The following is a 21219-nucleotide window of genomic DNA, read 5'->3' as shown; positions in this document are numbered from 1 at the left end:
ACCCACTGTATATAAGTTCGATTTGTAATGCAGTGTATATATATCAAGTTAATTTCGCAAAATCAATATATAAAACTAGATGCTCCCAAAATAGTAATTTGTAAACTGGCAAGCTGTAGTTCTACATAACATATCTGAAGATGAGACTGATAGAAAAGTCACTTGAATAGGATGAGCATAAGCTACTTAGTATTATATACTAACAACATGAATTAGACTGACTCTTTTCATGTATTCATCTAGATGTATGTACACTTGTATAATGCGTATATGTTCATAGGTGTGTTTGTTCTTGTGTCCAGGTCACTGTTCTCTTTGCCTCCCTTTACTCTTTCTACCCCAGTCATGACCTTTTCCAGTATTTCCACAGTCCCATACCTTGATTTACAGCAAAAGCTTGTCTTTCATCCTTCTGCTAGACTACTAATATATGTCTTTGCCTTCATAAATTTAAGGCATTTTATATAAAACTTCTATATAACTTAAATATATAAGGCATCTATATTACAACTTAATTGTTATTGTCCCTTTTCCGGTATAACAATAGCTGTATCTAATGATAAACACAATCAGGAAAAACATATAGTACAGTACAGACTTCATGTGCACAAACCATCATAGAAGTTTGGAACAAGTCACTTCTCAAATAGATTTTCATTTTATGTTGTACTTGATCCAAAGAAGGTTCTAATACTGTAGAACACAATAGAACCTAAAGAGCTGCATTATTTTTTACCTCTATAATTTTTTTCATTTTAAAACCTGATATTAACACTCAGGTTCTTCCTCTATCCCAGGAAGTATTACCAACGATGGCATTTGTTCACATTGTCGAGAACAGGCATTTGCATGAGATTTCCATACTTGTAAGAGCCAAACTACCACCCTGGTTTTGAACATCACATCCTTGTTTGCTTGCTCCTGGTTGGAACAACGATGTAGATTGAAAGATGGAACTACAGAATATTTGAAATAATGTAAGTAATTTCAGCCGGGTGTTTGAGCATATCACTGTTCCCTGTCTTCCAAAAAAGACAAACAGAGATCTGAAGACTGAACTTCATTATCTTCAAAATCCATTCGCTAATTTTGACCTGCACTCAAATTTTATTTGTAGAGTTTATGAGATTAAGGTTAAAAAAAATTTATTTTTAAAAGTGTAGGTGACATTTATATGCCAAAGTATTTTTATGTATTAGACCACAGTTCACCAAATGAGATTTCCCTTAACCAAACATTACAGTTCCAGAGCAAACATTGCTATATGAATTATTAGCCACAACACGTGAAGCAGAAAAAAAGATGACAAAGGTCTACTTTTGTTCAGTTTTGCAAACCAACCATTTCTAGCTATTAAAAAAATCCAATGAATCAATGTACTCTTATATGATAACATGAACTAGAGAAAACAGAAATTCAGTTTGCATGCGTACTACAATCTGAGTAAAACAAGCAAGGGCAATAATGAGAAATAATTTAACTTTCATTCAAAAGTTCACTGGCATACTGCACAGAAAGAAAGAATTGCAAAAAAATTTGAAAGTCAATACATTACTTTAGAAGTTACTTTTAGATATTAGACATTGTATTAGAAAGTCAGAGGTCAGACTAAATTCATATTGACAGGTGAGTTCTGTCAGCTGCCAGCTCCATCACTCACATGTTATTTTGCGGTTTATCTCATCACCCATATCATCTCAAAGAGTTAAAGTTTATGTTGCAGTATAAAGTAGATTCATGAGCAAGGGGACAAGAGGGGCAGGACATGCGGTATTTTATTTATGTTTTTTAAAATCAGACTAAGGTTTGTGTCCTTACCTGCAAGCCTCTGTTTATGTAGTTATTTCAGGAACTCCTGTTGTGACAAAATCATATCTAAATGTCTTTATATATATTTTTTTTTTCTGTTTTGTATTTTAACCTCCTGCTGTTTTGACAGTTTCTTTTCAACTTTTTAGTTTCATGCTACCTATGTTCTACACTACTTGGGATCAACATCCCAGTTCATATTTAAATGCTCATTCAAGAATGCCATTGGATGTGAAGTGCAGAAGGAAAACCAAAATACAGCAGTACCAATAAGTTTAGAGACATTAATACATTCTAAGCTCTCATACAGCAAATAATACAGACAGCATCTGGGGCACTGTTGAAATCACAACAGCCTTCCTGACCTGAAGCACTGCTTTCTTTGGCCTGTTCTCTGACCCTGTAAAAGGGTCCATTTTTGAAATCTTTATTCAGTCAGGATTTCTTGCTTAACTACTCATTAATCCTGCATAAGTACCATAACTGTACATATCTTCCTGGGGACTTATTGTTAACAAGAGGGATATACACCAGTATAGACTGTCTGCTAATATTTACTCCTTTTTTATTCTTTCTTAAACACCAGTAAAATGCAATAGCTGAAAGGCTAAACAGAAGCAAGTAGTGTACCATGCAGATGTTTTTCAGTAGCAGAAAAAGATCTTTCTTTCTGAATAGAATCATAATGGTCCCATAAATAAAAACAGGAAAGAAAAAAAAACAAACCCACAACCACTCGATTTTAAAATCGAGTGATGTTTCTAGGAGGCTTAAGGCAAAATAATATAGCTCTTTTATATCCAAAAATAAGAAACTGTGACAATAGCCTGGCTTGCTACCTCTCCAGATTGCCCTGCAGCCTCAGCTGTAACCTGCAGCAGTAACACTCTGATATAAACTAAACTGCTGTCCTTTGATAGTAAGTATATACAAGATACTCTGCATGGGCTAGAGCACCATGGAAGCAAAGGTGACACTCACTTTTTGCAGAAAATCTGTAAAGGAAATAGTAATAGCAGGCAACCTGGAAACCGGGCCAGACATTGTTCAGAAAGCTCCCTTCTGATAAGGATAAAAACCCAGCTGTCAGCTGTCTCAATCTGCAGATAAAGAACTCTAGGAGCTGATGTTGGGGAGAGATTAGGATTTCACAGGGAGAAGGAAAAGAGATCACAATCGCATAGAAAAGTAGCTTTAACTGCTCTACCTTGACCCTCACTAACTCAGGGACACACTGCCTGCAGGCAGGAGTCTGCAGGGAGCAGGGAGGAAACGGCTGGAAGTTCTTTCCTGCAAGTACAAGTCCCAGAAGTAATAATATGTGATGTTGGTCCTCAGTCTTGTAACCCAGCTGCGAAGACCAGGTAAGAATTTTTGTGTTCCTCATATTTCCGTGTTTATGAATGCTGTCTTAAAAAGAAAAAAAAAATATATATATAAATAAATATACTTTTTAAAAAAAAATAATTTTTTTTTTTAATTAATGGAAGAAACAGAAATACAGGCTGAGCAAGAGGCCACAGCGTGTCAGAATGGAGCATTCGCTGCAGTGCACCTTGTTACTGCATAAAAGAATTATACAAGTGATAAAAGCGACAGGGTATATCACAAAGAAAGGAAAAGGAGAAAAGAGCCATCTATGCAAATATTTTCCGTTCATTAACTTAATGTTTGATCACATAAAGCACATTAAAAGATGCCAAGTTGTTTCTTTCCAAGTAAAAATACACAGACAAATCTGTTTGTTTAGATTAACAGAAGATTGACTAACGTAGTTTTGACAAAACTTCTCATATGTACATTCAAATGCATGCAAAACCAGCATCACGCTGGTCTGTTTGCTGTAAATCTTTAAGGAGAAAACGTATGACTTTGCATAACTGGTAAATTTTGTGCACAGCATGCCTTCAAAAATGCATGATCTCTTAAAAGTCTCAGCTGTCTTCCTTTGAAATGCACTCCTATCAAATGAAAGATGATGATATGACACCATAACACATGGTAAACACACCAAAGAAAGTAAAAACAACCCCCCAAACGGGCAGTGTTTGGCTTCACGCGGACATGAATAAGGCATGCTTTCATGCAGTTGCCCCTTATCTTCATAATTTATGTTCAAGTAGTTTACAGCAATTAAGAGTCAAGCGAAACCAAAAACAAGAAACGTGCCTGTGTGCAGCTTAAATTCAAAGCAATAATGAGGATGGCTCTTTCTATGAGCATCATAATGAGCAGTAATCAAATAATCAAGACCGACTAATTGACAGTTTTGGTGTCTTTGGTGAAAGACTTCTGTAACGCATACTGGAACTAGAACACTACATTGTAATGTTAATTAGGTAAATAACAGTTGTTCGGCAAAGTTCTCCGGTAGGCTTTAATGAAACAAAGAAGGGAACAGATCGCTATGGCTTCTCTTAGGCACAGCATCATTCTAAAAAATGGGACCACTTCTGTAAGTATGATTAACCAAATTAACTACCATTTGTTTTGGACAAGATCAGGGGCAAGGAAACTAAAGTGCTACAGGTTTTTTTTAATTTTATAGATATATTCATATTCCAGTTTTAAGCTCTATATTACAAATCCAGATTACTAAAGGTTTTAAGTCTTCTCCCTTTCTCATCCCTTCCATGCCTTGCCTTAGAGCTTTTTCCAAAATGCCTGTACCTCTACAAGATCTATAAGCTCTGATGACATGATGTGACATGAGTATTGTTTTTTAAATAACTAAGCATCGTGGGGGGAAGAAGTGGAAATTCATTTACCCTGGTTAAAAAAAATGTTACTAGAAAATTATCTTTGTTGTTTCTGTGGCTGTTACTTTAACATCAGATTCAGAGAAGGTAAAACATATCAAGTACGATAAATCAACAGTTACTGACTGCTGTTCACGGTTTTGGAAAAATTCTAGAACAAAAGTAGATTTCTACTCATGTACTGTACACAAGTTACTGTAAGCCCTAGAAAGAAATACAAAGAGATTGTGATGTTAATGGGAAGTAAAGAAAAAGGTCCAACAAAGTCAACTCAAACTCCTGGGGCTTCCTCACGTAAGAGTAGTTGCTCTCCTGGCAGCAAACCCAGCAACATCCATTATGTAATCGATTTTATTGCAACAATGATGTTGTGCTCAGGCTACACAGGAGTGCACAGAATATCTCCATGTGTCATGCTTAACTAATATAATGGATCCGAATTTTGGAAATTTGTTGGACGCAGATTAAATACAGCATGTAAAACTCATTTTGGCTGTACTTTATATTTAGAGTGCTTTGGGGGAAATTAAGCAACCTATAGTCAAAAAAGGGTTTTTACTTTCTAATTGACAAGTAATTTTGAACCTGTTAAATACCTGAAAAGGAAAGAAATTTTTGGAGAAGTGAATGTTCTGTCAAGATGTATGCGGTCTGAAACTAGATCACTGTTTTGTGATACAGGAAATCTTGCACTTTTTGAGAACTTGTAGATCACTTTCAACTGCAAAGAGATCATAAAAAACAGAGGAAAACTATTTCCTGTGCTCATTTTCATGCTGAGTATAAGAATCACCCCTGGAAATTTCAAGGAGCAATGCATGGTAAACTGCAACCACATGAAGAATGTTTTTTCAAGGCCATATAGCCTAACCAGCTGTGGAAGCAAAAAAGCGTGTGAGACATGAGGATAAGCCTGCTGCCAATAGTAAGTTCTTATTTTACAGTATGCTTTTTAAGTATCATTTTCAAGTATTTTAAAGATACTAAAGTATCTTAAGATATACTCATTCTTAAAGAAATTCTTATGGTTTGTTTCCTCATTTTTTTAATTAATACTATCAAATCTGTATTTTCTCTCATATATTTTAAAAATGTTATCTCCCTCTCACAAAAGAAATCCAAAGAAAATTTAGCCTTAGATGTTTATCCATCTGGAAAAACTTCATTTCCAATGGTAAACATTTATCAAGGTCTTACACACCACTTTACACGGATAGAAAAAAAAAAATGCCTGCATATATATAAAAATGTATTTATATCTTTATGTGACCATGCAGGCACAAGTAAATAGGTCTCCTACAGGACAATATCTTAACTTGTGCAGTAGATAGTGTTTTTGCTTGAATGGGTACAATTTACATAGCTGCAATACTTTCTACATCCTAAGTGTTTCACTGTGACCTGCTTATTCCTACTCTTCACAATCACAAAATAGCCACTGGATGAAGGAGAGTGAAACTGTCTTTGTATCAAATTTTGAAAATGTACAAGCTAAAAGGTGGGGGGCAGGAGAGACTTGGGAGTGAGAGAAAAGGAATAATCTCAAAACAAACAGTATAAGCCCCTTGAGGCTGATCCTCAGACCCAATTAGGTTAATAAAGTTACACTGATCTGCTCCACTTGCAGAACTGGTTCAAGTCTGTGTGTTCAACAATGCAAGAGAAACATATTGAACCTTGTTCCTAGCTGAGCCTTGATTCTAATTGTACCTTATTTCTAGTTAAATATACAGTGAAGAACATGCATCACCCTCCTGTCAGTAGAATGCTTCTGGATACTTCTCCCAGTATGGTGGAGAATTACCCAGATCTCATTTCTTAGTCTTAGTGGTGGTGATCTTTTAAGTCTTCCAATCCCACAATAATATTCACATATACTTGCTCCTCCATTCTGTCTCACAGCTCTAGCTGCAAATCCAAGCCTGCACACACAATCATCTTCAGTGGTTTCTCCGCACTTAGTTCTTTTGATGAGTCAGAGATCATTGTGCTGGGTGGTATCCTGCTTCCAGGTTGAACATTATGAAATTACAGCATATTTCAAGCATAGAAAAGGCATCCTGGGATTGCCATCATTATAAATGTAGCTATCAAGCATGACTAGAAATACATGTACACTGTCAGCATCTTCACCACTTTGGTTTCTAGACTAGTACAAGTTGTACGTACATATAACAGTAACTAAAGTGCTAGTGGCTGGTCTATACCAATGTTCTTATAAATGCTGTTCTGAGCAGAGCTGCATTGGTGAGGGAAATAGGAAAAGTGAAATAAATTCAGCTTGGGATAAAGAATATGTCTAGTACCCCTAAAATAATTTTTCACTCTGAGTTTATCATGCGTTTTACAAGTTTTCTCTCTAACTTCTCTGCCAGGCAACTCTCAGGTCCAAGCCCTAGGAAACTTCAACCAACAGGTAAGTCAGAGAGAGATTTGACCTCACTTTACTTCAGTGCAGGTTAATGATTCAGCTCTGAGGATGTAAGCGTAGGAGTTGACAGCCCTGTAGTGCATGCACTGACGCTTCCCTCCAGCTCAGCTACATTATCCCATTTCCTCTTTCTCCCCTTCTTTATTAGAAACACCTTACACTGGCTTGATTTTTACATCCTGGGCTATTCAGCTGTATTTCTACAGATCCAGCAATTCAACAGAAAGGCTTAACCTACTAAGCCTTACTACTGACATGCTGCCTGCTACCTGCACCACTCAAAAAAAAAAAGGGGGGGGTACATGAAGGTTCTGGAGCATCTGGTACATTAATATCAGCAGGACTCCTGACTTTGGAGAGGCATCAGGATGCAGCAGTTCCACCACAAAAATTTCAAGAAACAGCAGGTAGTTATCGGAGGATGCCCCAAGAAAAAAAAAAAAAAACACCACCACCCCAAAGTTTTTGAGAACATACATGGAAAAGCTATGGTGCATAAATTCAAAGAAATATGACATGGATTTACTAAGAGGAGTTTCACCCTTTCCCTTTCTCACTGGCTACATTTAGGTGAGAAAGGAGAGGCAGTGGAGAAATAGCAGCTCCAAGAACAAGTGAAGGCAAAGATGTGGGGCTGGCACCCACACCTACTCTCCTGACAGATTCATGGCTCAGAATTTTTGAAGGATTAAATGACAGGAAGAAAAATCAGAAAGTGTTAGTTACTGCAGCAAGGGAAGAAACAGATAGGTACATTAGGAGTTAAATCATAACATAAACCAAATCCTGCACCTGTTATAATCTCATTTTGCTGTTGAAATTAAAACCTGAAGAACTATGGTTTTCAGCTCTTGCCTCCCAGACATTCAAGACAGAATTGAAGCTGGGAGAAAAACTAAGCATAGAAAGAGCAGACAATTCTGTTTGGCAGCACCATGTGCAACAACTAGCACAAACAGAGCAGAATGTATAAAACACATGTTTATGTATGTTTTCATCATGTGCACTTGCTGACATCAACACCAGCACTAAGGAATTTTAAGAAAAAAACAATGTATTAAGGCCCGATCATCTACGTCACTATTCAGATCAGGAATTTTTCAAATCTTCTCAGGATTGCAGGTCTGAAAAACTACCAAGTGTTGATAGGACATGACAGAACGATTCATCTGTGGTTCCATCTATGCTTTCATTACTCACAAGACTTCTTAGAGCTTAGTCTTTGTATATATCATCAGAAAATACAGAACGCTTCAAAAGAAATGCCTGGAAAGCCTCTTTCCTCTTCCAGTCTGGACCTTGCAGAATGTGACACTTCAGTCACGTTCTAGTGCAATTGGTGTCTCAGGTACTGCTAAGATCATTTATAGCTACCACAAGGTCCCTGCCCTGCTGCCAGATTAGCTGTTCCTCATTTCTGTTTATCACTTCTTATCCTGTTCTGTGGTTAAACTGGTTACAGCAGCTTCTGGGCAAAGAATCTGAGCCTATACCTCAAGTAAATAAAGAGCTAGCATTTCCTTTTTGCTGGGACTCGGTAACGTCAGGGGGAAAAAATTCTCCTCCACCTCCAGACACAATAATAAAGTACTGCTTTTCACAAAACTCTGCCCCAGTCCAAACAAGGCATGTCCACAGGAGCGTGTGTCAGCAAAAGGAACAAGAATCCTTTAAGAAACGAGAAATGGCTGGAGGCAAGCTGCTGCAGGAGCTACAAAGAGAACTGCCAACAAGTCAAACCAGCTTCTAGAGTAGCACAACAGCCAGGGCTGGTCTGCCGCTGAGCGGGTGCTGGTGGAGGTTATAGCAAACTACATTCCCCATTATCTCAGTAAGGAGAGGGGGAGGAGGAAAGGCAGTGCTGATAACAGCTGAGGAAACAGCAAGCCAGGGAAACGCTAAGGCAGCTGCTTGGCAGCAAACAGGCAGCAGCAGAAAGTACTCATCACGACGAAATAGAATTGCATGTACACAGAGTTATTCTATTGTATTGCACTTCCAATTCACTTTCTCCCTTAATCAGAATTAATTTTTAAGGTCCTAAGAGAAATCCACCTTCCACACGGCTGCTCTTGCAGTAATAAGGATTAAATCAATCCTTTCTTCCTTCAGCACCCCACGGGGAGCAAACATATGGCTTCTGAGAGAGTTTGACCCATTTCCCATCTGCCAGTGACCAAAGTGGAGGTGGTGAAGTGAAGCATTGTCACCCTTCTACGAGAAGATGGAAAGAAACCTTCTAAAATTGGGATGAAATGAGTCATCAAGCAAAGATTTTTAAATGAAGGAAAGCTTTTTAGCATGCCAGAACTCATTATGTAACATGTACGTGTATGCATATGTATGTGTACATGCATACATTAGGGTTCCAGACAAATCTTCTATCAGTCATGCTATGATAATGCGAACTCTTCCACAGTGAATTTTCAACTGAAATTATTAGTCAGTTTTCAGGATTCCCTTTTGTCATTACTTTAGCTGTTTGTAGACACCAGGTAAAGCTACATGTGAGATGGACACTGTTGATCATCCCTACCGCAGAGCAGGATGCAGTGAAGGGCTTCTCAAGTTTGTGAATCCGATTTCTCCAAAAGTAGCCACGTTCCATTAGTAAGCCCAGCTGACAGATAAATTTATTGCCTCAGGTAAAGTACTCCACTAATGGAGCCTTACTGCTTTAGTGGCCTGAGCTCTCTGTATCAATGCATTATATGATGCAAAGCTATTGAGCTCATTTACTGTTATCTCAGGGTTTCTGTAGTGCATTTTATTATAGAATTGCCAGTGCTAGACTTGTCCTGGCACTCTTGCAAAGAGACTTAATATATGCATTCCTGTTTTTAGGCACTGTGGGGCATTATTGTAACCACTTTTTCATACCCTGATAGTCACTGATGTGCATCTTTTATAAATGTGCTAAAACACCAGCATATTTTTAGTCCAATATAGATCTTCCAAGCTCTAACCAGCCAAAGCTTGTATATGGGCCTATTCAGAGTTGCCAGCATCTCTGTTCTGCAGGAATCAAGCTCAACATCTGTACAATTTAGGAACAAACTATTAAAGGACCTTTCCTGCTCATGCAATCTCCAGCTTTCCTAAAGGTTTTCACCCTTTATAAAATCTTCATAAAAAGCAATGCACCTAAATTTGCATAGTTCCATTGACAGTCATAAGAGTTATCAGGTGCTAGATGACTTACTGATTTAGACTGCTAGCTCAATTGTCAATGCTTTTCATTCTAGACTGTAATTTATTTTGTTCCAGTCTTCATTCATTCATTGAGCAACACCCATCACTTCTTACATTATGGAATTAAGCCAAGGGCACTTTTAAATGAAAGTCAATGGCTGTGAAAATGAAAATAAAGCATTTAGCTTTATGTTAACTTCCAATCATTCAAAAGTTTTGTCTGCTACTCAGATTTTAGTGAAATTGAAGTTCAGTGAACACCAGTATCTCACCTAAGCCTCAAGTGCATAAAATGAGAAACACACCTTCTTAATGCTCAGTAGCCAGCACAATGTTTCCTAAGGTAACTAGTTTCATAGATTTCAGAAAGTTATGATGTAGTGAATCTAACAGAAGCAATAGGTATCAGCAGGCACCAAGACTGTAATGGTGCTTTCTGTTATTTAATTTTCCATTTGGGTCAGGTCAGAAACACCACAAGAATGTGTTCCCATAGTACTTCAGAACTTCCAAGAGCAGAAAGAAGTAAACAGAGAGCATAGCAGGACAAAAATTCACATCAAAAATTGTTTTGAGGCCCAAACAAGCATTTAGACTAATCCACATATTAGCCACAGGAATGCTTCTTTTCCCTTTTGGGAAGACTGAATAGCTTGAGAAGACCAAATAGCTTGAAAAGGCCAATACCTTTCGCTATACATTAAAGCTGCAGACTTCAGAGCTATCTATTCTTAGCTGAACTTCAATTTTTCTTTTTCTCTTTGCTTTTAATTCTGTTACTACATATAATACATTTTTTTCTTTAGGAAACTGACAATGACAGAGACTGAAATGGGTACCAGCTTTACTACTACCTTTATTTTTACTATTACTACTTCATTTAGTTTTATATCTGAAAATGTTTTATTCTGTAAACTTTATACTGCTAGAACCAGAGACGATTCTGAACTAATGTGATTAAGGAGATTTTTTTTTCTGAAATATTAGAAAACGTGTGTGAAAGGGATTGTAAATACATGGTCAATGTTACACAGTTTCTGCTACATTTAGGTTATTACTATCTCATCAACCATTAACATCTGACTTGCCACAATTTTTTATTTTTTCGGCGCTGATCAGAAATTTCTGTCATGGAAGTCAGAAAATATCACTTGAATTGCAAATTCTTCTCCCTCATTCTTTAAAAATCTTTGTAAATTTTTAACTGTAAGTCAGTGTATTGGGAAACAAGACTGTTCAAAAAACAGCTCCAAAATATTATATTAGCTTTGTACCTACATTTTTCAGAATCAAGTAGATAAAGTTTCAGAACCATTCAAAATATCTTTTAGAATCCGTTTCTAAAAGGTTTTAAAATTTTGAAACAAGGAAAAGCTTTACAACAAAATAAATTATTCTTTTTTTCATTTTACTACTACTTTGATCAACAATTTTTATGATGCTTTACAATGCAATCATTCTTAGGGATTTCATATATATGTGTGAAGGTAAATATCTTTTCAAAAGCTTTAAGAGTAAACTCACCAAGACAGGAAATTCAACGGAAATACCTGTTTGCACCAATTTCATGAAAAATAAAGAAAGAATCATGAACGACTTCCATCTCTTACTTCCAAAAAAAAATATGAAATCCTATAAAATGCACTAAGATAATTTAGTTATGGTACATACATTTTAATGAACAAGCTGCAATAATCTCATCATAGAAAACTTTAAATTCTAGGAACGAAACTGGCTTTTTCAGCCTCGTTCCAAGCAATTTTTCTTACCTTGGGAGGCATAAGGCACTCTAAATTCTGGCCCACATAAATGCATTAAAAAAAATTTCCTGGGTCTTAACTGGAATCTTTGAATAGTTCTGCGAGTGACCTATAGTACTAGGTCAGTACATGTTCTCTTAGATACTTTTGAAACCATGAGTGGTCTTCAAACTGCTGAAGAAAACATGTTCTTCCCCAGAGAAAATAAAATCGCTTGCCTAATTAAGCATGTCTACAATATTTGCTGAAAAATGTATGCCTAACCTATATGCTCCAGACATAAAAACAACATATGAAATTGTGGCTATGGTTTAGTTTCACACACAGAAAATGTCATTTATGCCAGAATTTTAATTAAAGTCCTCAGCTGCTGTTTTAAGGATGTAGTTTTAGTATGCTTGGATTTATTAAGCAGATCATAATTTGGTATCATGTTCTAATAGTCTAGGGAAACAAATTCTTAATAATGGATGCAAAGTCAGCATTGATTAAATTGAGCTCCATGCCAGAAGGATGTAGCTATTATTTTCAGAAAGTAATACAGCTATTTGTATTGTTTGTTCTTTTGCAGAGGCAAGTAGTCTACTTTTTACATTTAACATTTCAGATATTGCAAAGTCGGTAAAAATACTTCCCCCCACCCCTGCCAGTTTTTCATTTTAAATCACAGCACATATCATTAAAAAAGATTTTTCTATGTGGACTGATGATGAAGTTAATATAGAATAAATCTGTTTCACGATATAGACAGATACACTGATAATTAATTTTAAGATATAAAGGTTCCACAGAAACATGGATTTTAATTATATTCTCACCTGTTTACTTAAATTTTCATTCATCTATGACAAAGCACTGACATATAGACAGAATTAATGGTGGAGAAGACAGATACAATAACGGCTTCATCAGTTAATTGACTGAGCACTCTAACATTTAGTGGAAGATCCATCGCTGTTAAAAGGATCACATAACATTTCTGACTGCAAAACACCTGTCTAAACAAAAAGGACATCTATAAATGAAATAAGAATAGAGTACTAGGCACCAAATGCAACCAAACTATTTGAGCATGTGAGCCCAATCATTTTAACCATTCCACATCTACCTTTATATTTTAATATAATGTTAATTTTTAAATTAATTTTAATATAGTAAAATTAATATAAATCTGGGTAATGCTAGACACAAGCATCTTTGGGGAGAGGAGTGGCTGGAGAGCAGCTCTGAAGGAAAGGATCTGGGGGTGCTGGTTCGTAGCAGGCTCAACCCGAGCCAGCAGTGTCCCCTGACAGCCAAGAGGGCAAACCACATCCCAGGGTGTATCAATCACAGCCTAATCAGCCAGTTAAAAGAGGTGATTATCCCACTGCATTTAGCATTGGTGTTGCCTCACCTTGAGGTATGCAGTTCTGGGCCCCAGAATTTAAAGAGGATGTTAATGCACCCAGAGGAGGGCAACAAAGCTGGCGAAAGGGCTGGAAGGATGTACTGAGGAGCAGCTAAGGGCTTTGGGTTTGTCTAGTTTGGAGAAAAGGAGGCTGAGGGTGACCTCATTGCTCTCTGCAGCTTTCTGAGGAGGGGAAATAGGGAGGGGGGCACCAATCTCTTCTCCCTTGATATTCAGTGATAAGACACATGGGAATGGTTCCAAGCTGCAGCAGTGGAGGCTTAGACTGGACATTAGGAAGAATTTCTTTACTGAGAGGGTAAAACACTTTAATAGTCTTCCTAGACAGGTGGTCAATGCCCCTCACCTGTCAGTGTTTAAGAGGCATTTGGGCAATGCCCTTAAAACATACTCTAACTTCGGGACTTCCTGAAGTGCTCTGGCAATTGGACTAGATGATCATTGTAGGTTCCTTCCAACGGAACTATCCTATTCTATATCAAATATCAACAAGAAAAAAGGTTGATAAATTATCTTTTATTATTTTTCATATTTCAGAGAACAGAATTTTTTGGATCTCTGCAAGTCAATAATGTCTTCTTTTTAGATGAGAATTATTCAAATCTTAAAGACTACTGCTGGTATTTCAGAAAGTGCACTCCCTATTTAGCAGCTCTCTAAATCACATCATTTCCTTCTTTTCACCCAGAAAATAGGTTTAATTTGTGGTTTCAATATGGTTCTCTGCTAACCTCTGTAACACAGATGGAGACAATATCTTTCTGGGTGGCAATGATACACAGATCAAGCTATTCCTAATTACAGATGGCTCCCTCAATTTATGTTGTCAATGGCTGGCTTCAAAGGTTCCCCCAAAATCATCAAGAGCAGTGGTGGAACTCATATTGCCTTTTTTGACATACAGCTGTGTATTAAGGACTTATTAATTGCAAGCTTATTGCCAAAGGGTAAGTATAGAGCCTAAAAAGCTTTGTAATGGGATATGCAGCATTTCACTGTTAAGCCATTCATCCACATCTGGTCTAGCTTAGCAGTGACCTAAAATCATTAACGTATGAAGGCTCCTTCCTAAGTTATGCAAAATGAACCTCCTTAGTCTAGTTTTTAAACTGAGGAAATATCCACATCACAAAAGACCCATTAAAACATCCTGCAGAGTCTCCAAGGATTTAAAAAATGAGCTCGCTTAGCCAAAGTTAAATTTATTATTATGTTCTTATATTGCTGCTGATTCATTTTCTGCATGCTGTAACCATACTGGGTAATGCCATTACATATATTTTGTTGCATATTGTGCTTTAAACTTCTAGTTGTATTGGGAATAAGTCTAAGAAATAGTGCATCATACCCATTAGATGGCCACAGAGGGGTTTGCAATGTTCACGTCATTTTGACAGGAGCTGAATAGGACTAAGGGCCTGTGGAGTCTTTAAGCAGCAGTTAACTTCTGGCCCACTTGTATCAGCTGTTACCTCATTCTCCCTCAGCTTGTTACAGCCCACAGCAAACCCATTCAGCCTGGAGCAATCCAATTCCTCCCCTCTTTGCTTGAGGTAGCTCTTATGAAACTCTTCCCATTCTGTGCCCCTTCACTAATGCTTTCTCCAGACTCCAACCAGCTGGGCTGCTCCTGGCTGCCTCTCTGCATCTCCTTGTGCACCGGGGTACCCTGATACGACAAGCACACCCTGGGCACGTGATTTTCTTCCTCTCAAATCCCTTCCTTATCTGCCCAAGCATCCTAAAAGGATGTTGACTCTCTCATTTAGCACTCCCCACATATGTCTAGCAGCAAGAATCACTTCTTAAAAAAAAAATCTATCTGTCAATAAGTGGTGGTAGGAGTACCTAATAGGGCTGTTACAGGTCATGTAGGAGCTCATGTCACAAATCTTTAATATCCTCTCACATGCCTGCCACGTTCCTTTGCAGGCCTGCTCTCAGACTCACACACTAACACAGTATGTGTTCTGGGGTGGGGAGCAGATACTCAGGACTTCCGTGTGCATCTGTGTGGGACTTCACATGCTAAGACCCTCTTTCTGACATTAGCAACAACAATAACCACAGAAATATAACCCATACCAGAACAGATCACACTACTCTCTTCGGCTTATTTGGTTTTAGGCTCTGCAAAAACAACTTGTACCTACTGTGGATTTCTTCAAAAACAGGTTGAATTACATCAGCAGATGGAGTTGTGGATCTTGACCCTAATGTTCTTACTGCCTGTCTACTTTGTCACTATTATCCCTGCTTTGTCATTAAATAGGACTTCATTTCCTGCAGCTATCATAAATAATTCCTGTAAATTCATGTTTCAAGTTGGCTGTTATGCTGTAGTTCAAAGAAAGCACTACACGAAACTGTTCCCTGCACAACTAAGAATCTTCTGTTCTCAGATTCAGTACTGGGGATTCTTCATTTTCAAATAAGAGCAAAATACACCCAAAACTTTAAGATGATAATATCAAGCAGTCTAGCCTTCTGCACATAAAAATCAATGAATTTTTAAATCTTATTTTCAGGCCATGGATATCTTTCCTGGCCTTTTCAAAAATAAAGCCACACATCTTTAAAGTTCTTGATGCATTCCCGAAAATTTTGCCTTCTTTACCCTTTAAAAGCTATATATATCAAAGGATAGCAAGGACAAAGCACATCAAATTTGGTAAGATTTTTTTATCACTTCTCAGGAAGGCAAAATACTCATGTTATCTTCTTGAAAAATGAATTTAAAACGCACCTGCGTAATATTACTGGTACTCAGATCTTAATCAGCTTGACAGCACACAAAAAAATGTTTTAGCACTCCACAATACTATAGCAGCACCCTGAGCTTCACAGGCAATACCAGTAACATTTTCAGTATTTAGCAGGAAGCTGAGGAGCAAGATTATTCCCAAATCTTTACAGTTGCATAGTCCTTTTTCAAACCTTTGAATCTCAAATGAGACACATACATTTCAAATGGTTTTGCTGCTTCCAAGAATTCTGCTTGGCTTCATTTAATTCACCACATGACACTTTCCTTGGGGAAATCACAGAACCAGGAAAAAACACCCAACCAAAACCCACACAACATGGGAAGATACTGGGCCTGACGCCTATTAATCACTCCAGTAAGCCTCGAATAAGATCCACAGATTTATATTTCCATTAGACGTGAAACATGAGAAGCCAGGAGCAGCAGTTAGACCTGCACCAAGAACTAAACACCTCCTGAGGCACGTTTCAGCGGCATGCCTGTAATAGGTGCAGCACAGAAATGATTGTGAAAAGAAAAACGTGCTAAGGTAGTTTCAAGACTAACCTTGTGCTGACATTTCTGGGCAGTTCCAAGACGTAACTTACAAGCATGCAATATTGTCACAGGTAATGAGCAGACCAAACCCCACTCGCCGCTGCTGTGCTGCAGACCCTGCTCCTCCCAGCCACTGCACCGCTCTCAAGGGAACTCTGACAGCCTTCCCCCTTGTCACTGCAGCAGGAATTATCTTGCTGCAAAGCCTGGGAGCCATTAAAGTGCCATTATGCCTTTTTAGTTCCTTCACTCTTATTTAAAAACAAAAAAACTCATCCGCAGAAGCTCACATTTTATTTGTGTGTTTTTTTAAATCAAGTTTTCCCTGTTGTGTTTCAATATGTTCTAGATTTGTTTCTTGGAGTCAAAGTTAATGTCCCTGGCACATACACTTGATGAGCTAGTCAACTGACTGCTTAGATAGCAGTCTCCCTTCCCACCCCCATACATCTACTCCTCTAATCTCTTTAATCTTAAAGAACAATATTTTTCCTCCCCTTAAAAAAGGATATTATTTGTATTGTATTACCACCCAAAAAGTGTAATAACTGTATGATTAACTACAATGGGGAAACATTATTGGACTTTTTTCTACTCTCAGTACCACAGAGTTACCACTAGATTCATAATTTTTATATCAAATTGCTGGTAATCTGACCTACATCTACATCTTTACCAATCTTCTAAAGGGTCACTGAACAGAATTTTGTTTGTTTTTGAAGTATTGCCTATTTCATCCCACTGGAATCGAACTTTGATTCTGTGATGTCTTAAAAGAGATTGTTTAAATGCTGCAAACTGTAGCAAATAATTTCTGATAGTATAACCAACTCTGAAGTTTTTTGACTACAGACAATGCAACTATTCATAGAGTTTTGGTGTGTAAAATAATCATGTTGCAATAATGTATTCCCTAGTATTTTAGTTCTGTGTAAAGATCTTTCAAGATTACTTGAAACAATTTTCAGAAGGAAATTTGAACCATATCCAATATACACATTCTACATTCCATTTAATTATTCATTCTCTAGTCTTTGTTGAATGCAGACAATTGAATTTCCATTTTAGCAAATCATATAAACTCATTTATTAAGTTAGATCTAAAATATATGCAATTAAAATTGAAATGCTTGTTTACAATTTTTCTGATCATAGAACTACATAGATCAACAGAAAAAATCTATTTGGCTTTTTAATCATGAGTACATTTCTGTGTGAAGTTTAAGTTGTAGATGTAAAGATGTCTGGGTTTAGTTTTAAGAAAGAAGCCAACTTTTCTTTATGCTGCAGCTAGCAGTAAGATGAGGACACCTTAAACAGAGTCATATGGCATAGACCATATTTTCCTCACCTTCAGTAAAACACTTCAGAAAGCTGGAATGAAGCACAATGCATCCTGGCCCAGGCGATAACCACCTCTAAATATTCAATACATCCAGCATTTTTACTCATAAAAGGATTTAATCTACCAAAACGATTCTTTTCTCAGCTCCCTGCAGTGAGAAGTGAAACACTGGACCTCGTTCCACTAGCCTGTCAGGATATGTTATTTTGCTGATCAAGAATCTTCAAGTACCCAACACTAATCAGCCTAAGACAGGCTAATTATAATCCCTGAGGCCTTCTCCAGTCTAGGAAAATACTGCTTTAAAAAAAAATATCATCTGAGCCCTGCCAAAGTGGCATTTTTCCTCATTCCAAATGCTATCAGTTTTCACTGTCAGAATGTATAATTTTCAGGTTGGATGTAGAAGGGGGAAATAGCATTTCACAGACTGAAGGTTTGTTGAGGTTCTCTACAACCTCTGTCCTCCCTGTGGTTCTCCCATACCAACAAAAGCACCAGACAAATCAAAGAATGTTTCTCAGAACCCTATTTTATCTTCACACATTTGATTAGGTCATTGCTGTCCAGAGTCTGAACTTACTAAGAATTAGTTAAAAGCATGAGGAACCAATCAGTTTATAAGAATAATACGAAGAACCCCACTAATAATCCATTAACAGTTAACACCCGGTAAGAACACAGAGAAACACACAATTCAATTCATAAGCCATTCAAGAAAGTTCAAGAAAATATGTTATTGGAATTCAGGTGTGTCCAGCACTAATTTTAGCATACTAGATTGTTTTATTTACATCCTTAGATTATTTTTTTTTTAACAATTCAAAGGATGACTATGGGAATCAAAGCTACATGCCAGTATATAGGTCTAAGGAAGGCTAAACTGAAGTGGATTCTAAGTTATATTGGGAGTCAGAAAAAAATACAGGTTAACTGTGGGAGCTTGATAAGGTGCCTTTCTTGCCGTGCCCCTCTTTCCTGAACTATCTGAAATATACATCCTTATGTCACTTGACACAGCTATTCTAATTTCTATAAATAATTAAGTATTTATTAGACTGGAAAAAGAGAGATCTCCGGAACCCAGGGGTCTGCCTAGTACAGAATAGATGCTAGTCTATTATACATATCTTACATCTCATTTTAATGCATATCCCTCAGTCATAAGCTGGTTTGGGTTGTTTGCTCTCTGAACAAAACCTCGGCAAAAAAGTTTCATGAGGATCAACAATAGGTATTTTAATGAATCAGCAATAACTGAGAAAACAGTACTTTGTTGAATAATTCTTATCAAGCTCTAATTGTTGAAAAAAATCCTTGAAGATCATGCAAAATCATGGTGGGTCCCCCTTCTTCACCAAAAAAGATTTCTTCTACAGCAGGATGGCACGCACATGTGGCCTCAAGCTTTACAGACCAGGTGTTGCTGCTCTCTGTATGGCAATCATTTAGATTCAGCCAGTAGAGATGTCTGCTTTGTCTTTTCAAGCTGAGTTGTAGAATTAAGCTTTTATTTTCAGCTAAGTAGGCTCAACAGTTTGACATATGCTACTTATAAATGTAAATTTTGTGTTGCCAAAACCACTAAGTTTTCCATATGTTTGGTAAGTCTTCTACTGTGCAATCCGTTATCCCAGGACAAAAATCCCAAAAGGTAGAATGTAAAAATAAAAAGGAATTAAACTATTTTCAGCATCCAAATTTGTCTTTTATTCAGCAGTGTTCCCTTGCACCATTCTGTCTGGCATCTGCTGCTGTCTTGCCTGTATATATATGTGTGTGTAAAGTTAAATTGATAGTAGTGTCACCTAGCACTTTCACAGAGCACTCTACAAAGAGGATCAATATCATTAATTATGTCCATTCCACAGGTGATGAACAAGAGACAGGGGTTCAGAGATGATGTGCCAGGGCACATTAAGTATCAAAGCCAGAAGTATTTTCTAGGTCTCCTTGATTCAAGTATCACAGGCCACAGCCCAAGGCTACCATTCTTGTAACTTAGCACTTCTCTGACCAGCTCTTATTCTATATCTTACGTTAAAATTTAATCCCATGAAGTCCTTTTACTAGTTTCAGTACATTTTTGTGACAAGCAAATGAGGGAGAATACCTATAATCCTTACCTCAAAGAAATAATAATCTAATACTAGCGTCCTACATAACTCACCATTCAAGCCCTCAACATGCTGACAAACATTTCTCTGTATCGCCCAACGAGAAGAGAGAACAACAAAAATTTAAGGGGGATTTAATTTTCTTGACCAAAGTGACTTTACAAGTTACAAGAAAGAGAAGGGATCACATAGATGGGACCAGCAAATGAAATTGAAGTTCCAATCCAATTTAAAATGACATGATGAAGCTAAACAAAAGGAGTAATTAAGAAGTTTTCTGCATAATTCACTGAAATGCAAAATCAAATCTCTCTTTAAAAAGCTACTGCATTGCAAACAGGTACCAAGCACTTGGAGGGTTAAAATTGTTTTCTTCTGAAAGAGGAATCATCATTGCTGCTGATACACTGTCTGTTCCTACATCATGCATAGAGCATATTTGGACTCCACCTTTTCCAGACAGAAGAAAACCAAAAATCTCCTAATTATTTTTCCAAGGTATCTGTGCATAATGTCACCAAAAACTAAACAAGGGTGTTATTATTAATGACCTAGTAAAATACTAGGATGAAGTTTTGAGAAGGAACAAGACTAGATGACATATTAAGGATCTGTAATATATACCCTGCATATTTTAATAGCTGACCCTTAAAATGGCAACTCACATATCTGCTGTGTCACTGCCTCAGTGACAGACTAGACATGCTGAAATCTGACAGCGGCAGCCTTTTCTAGCTGTAGCTATGGGGTTTGGGTGGGGTTTTTTGTGGCAATCAAAATCTGATGTATTATTCTAACAAAATATGGTACATTTTAGGAAACTAGCAGTGCAGCTTGAAGTACAGGAACAATACATACTTGCTAGTACAGAAGTACCTTGGCCAGGGAATTAGCCTCCTTAGCTGGAAAAGCGGCTTCTAAACATGACTAACACACTTGAGAATTGTAAGCAGCCTAGAGTAGCTACATGCAACAGCTCTGAAAGATGTCTGTATTTGAAAACATTCTCAACAGACCCTAGTTATTCTCTTAATAGCATTCAACTCTGAAGTGCAGTTTTTCATGACAAAAAGTAAGTGTTGAGAAAAGTC

General features: G+C 37.3%; 1 protein-coding gene and 1 long non-coding RNA gene across 5 annotated transcripts in view; one reads left to right on the top strand and one right to left on the bottom strand.

Annotated features, from left to right (window-relative positions):
• Positions 1-21219, bottom strand: part of AKAP6 (A-kinase anchoring protein 6) — a 287417-nt gene that overhangs the window by 258790 nt on the left and 7408 nt on the right. The window lies entirely within an intron of this gene.
• The window catches only part of LOC119151673, a 58634-nt gene continuing 40175 nt past the window's right edge, over positions 2761-21219 (top strand). For all 3 annotated transcript variants that reach the window (XR_005105498.1, XR_005105499.1, XR_005105497.1), the window contains exons 1-3: positions 2761-3173; positions 5250-5493; positions 6944-6984. This is a non-coding gene — a long non-coding RNA (uncharacterized LOC119151673). The remainder of the gene's footprint in view (positions 3174-5249; positions 5494-6943; positions 6985-21219) is intronic.

Source organism: Falco rusticolus, chromosome 7, assembly GCF_015220075.1.
Source record: "Falco rusticolus isolate bFalRus1 chromosome 7, bFalRus1.pri, whole genome shotgun sequence".
NCBI lineage: Eukaryota > Metazoa > Chordata > Aves > Falconiformes > Falconidae > Falco > Falco rusticolus.
The sequence above is the reverse complement of the archived record's forward strand: the minus strand, read 5'-3'. Positions and strand labels throughout refer to the sequence as shown.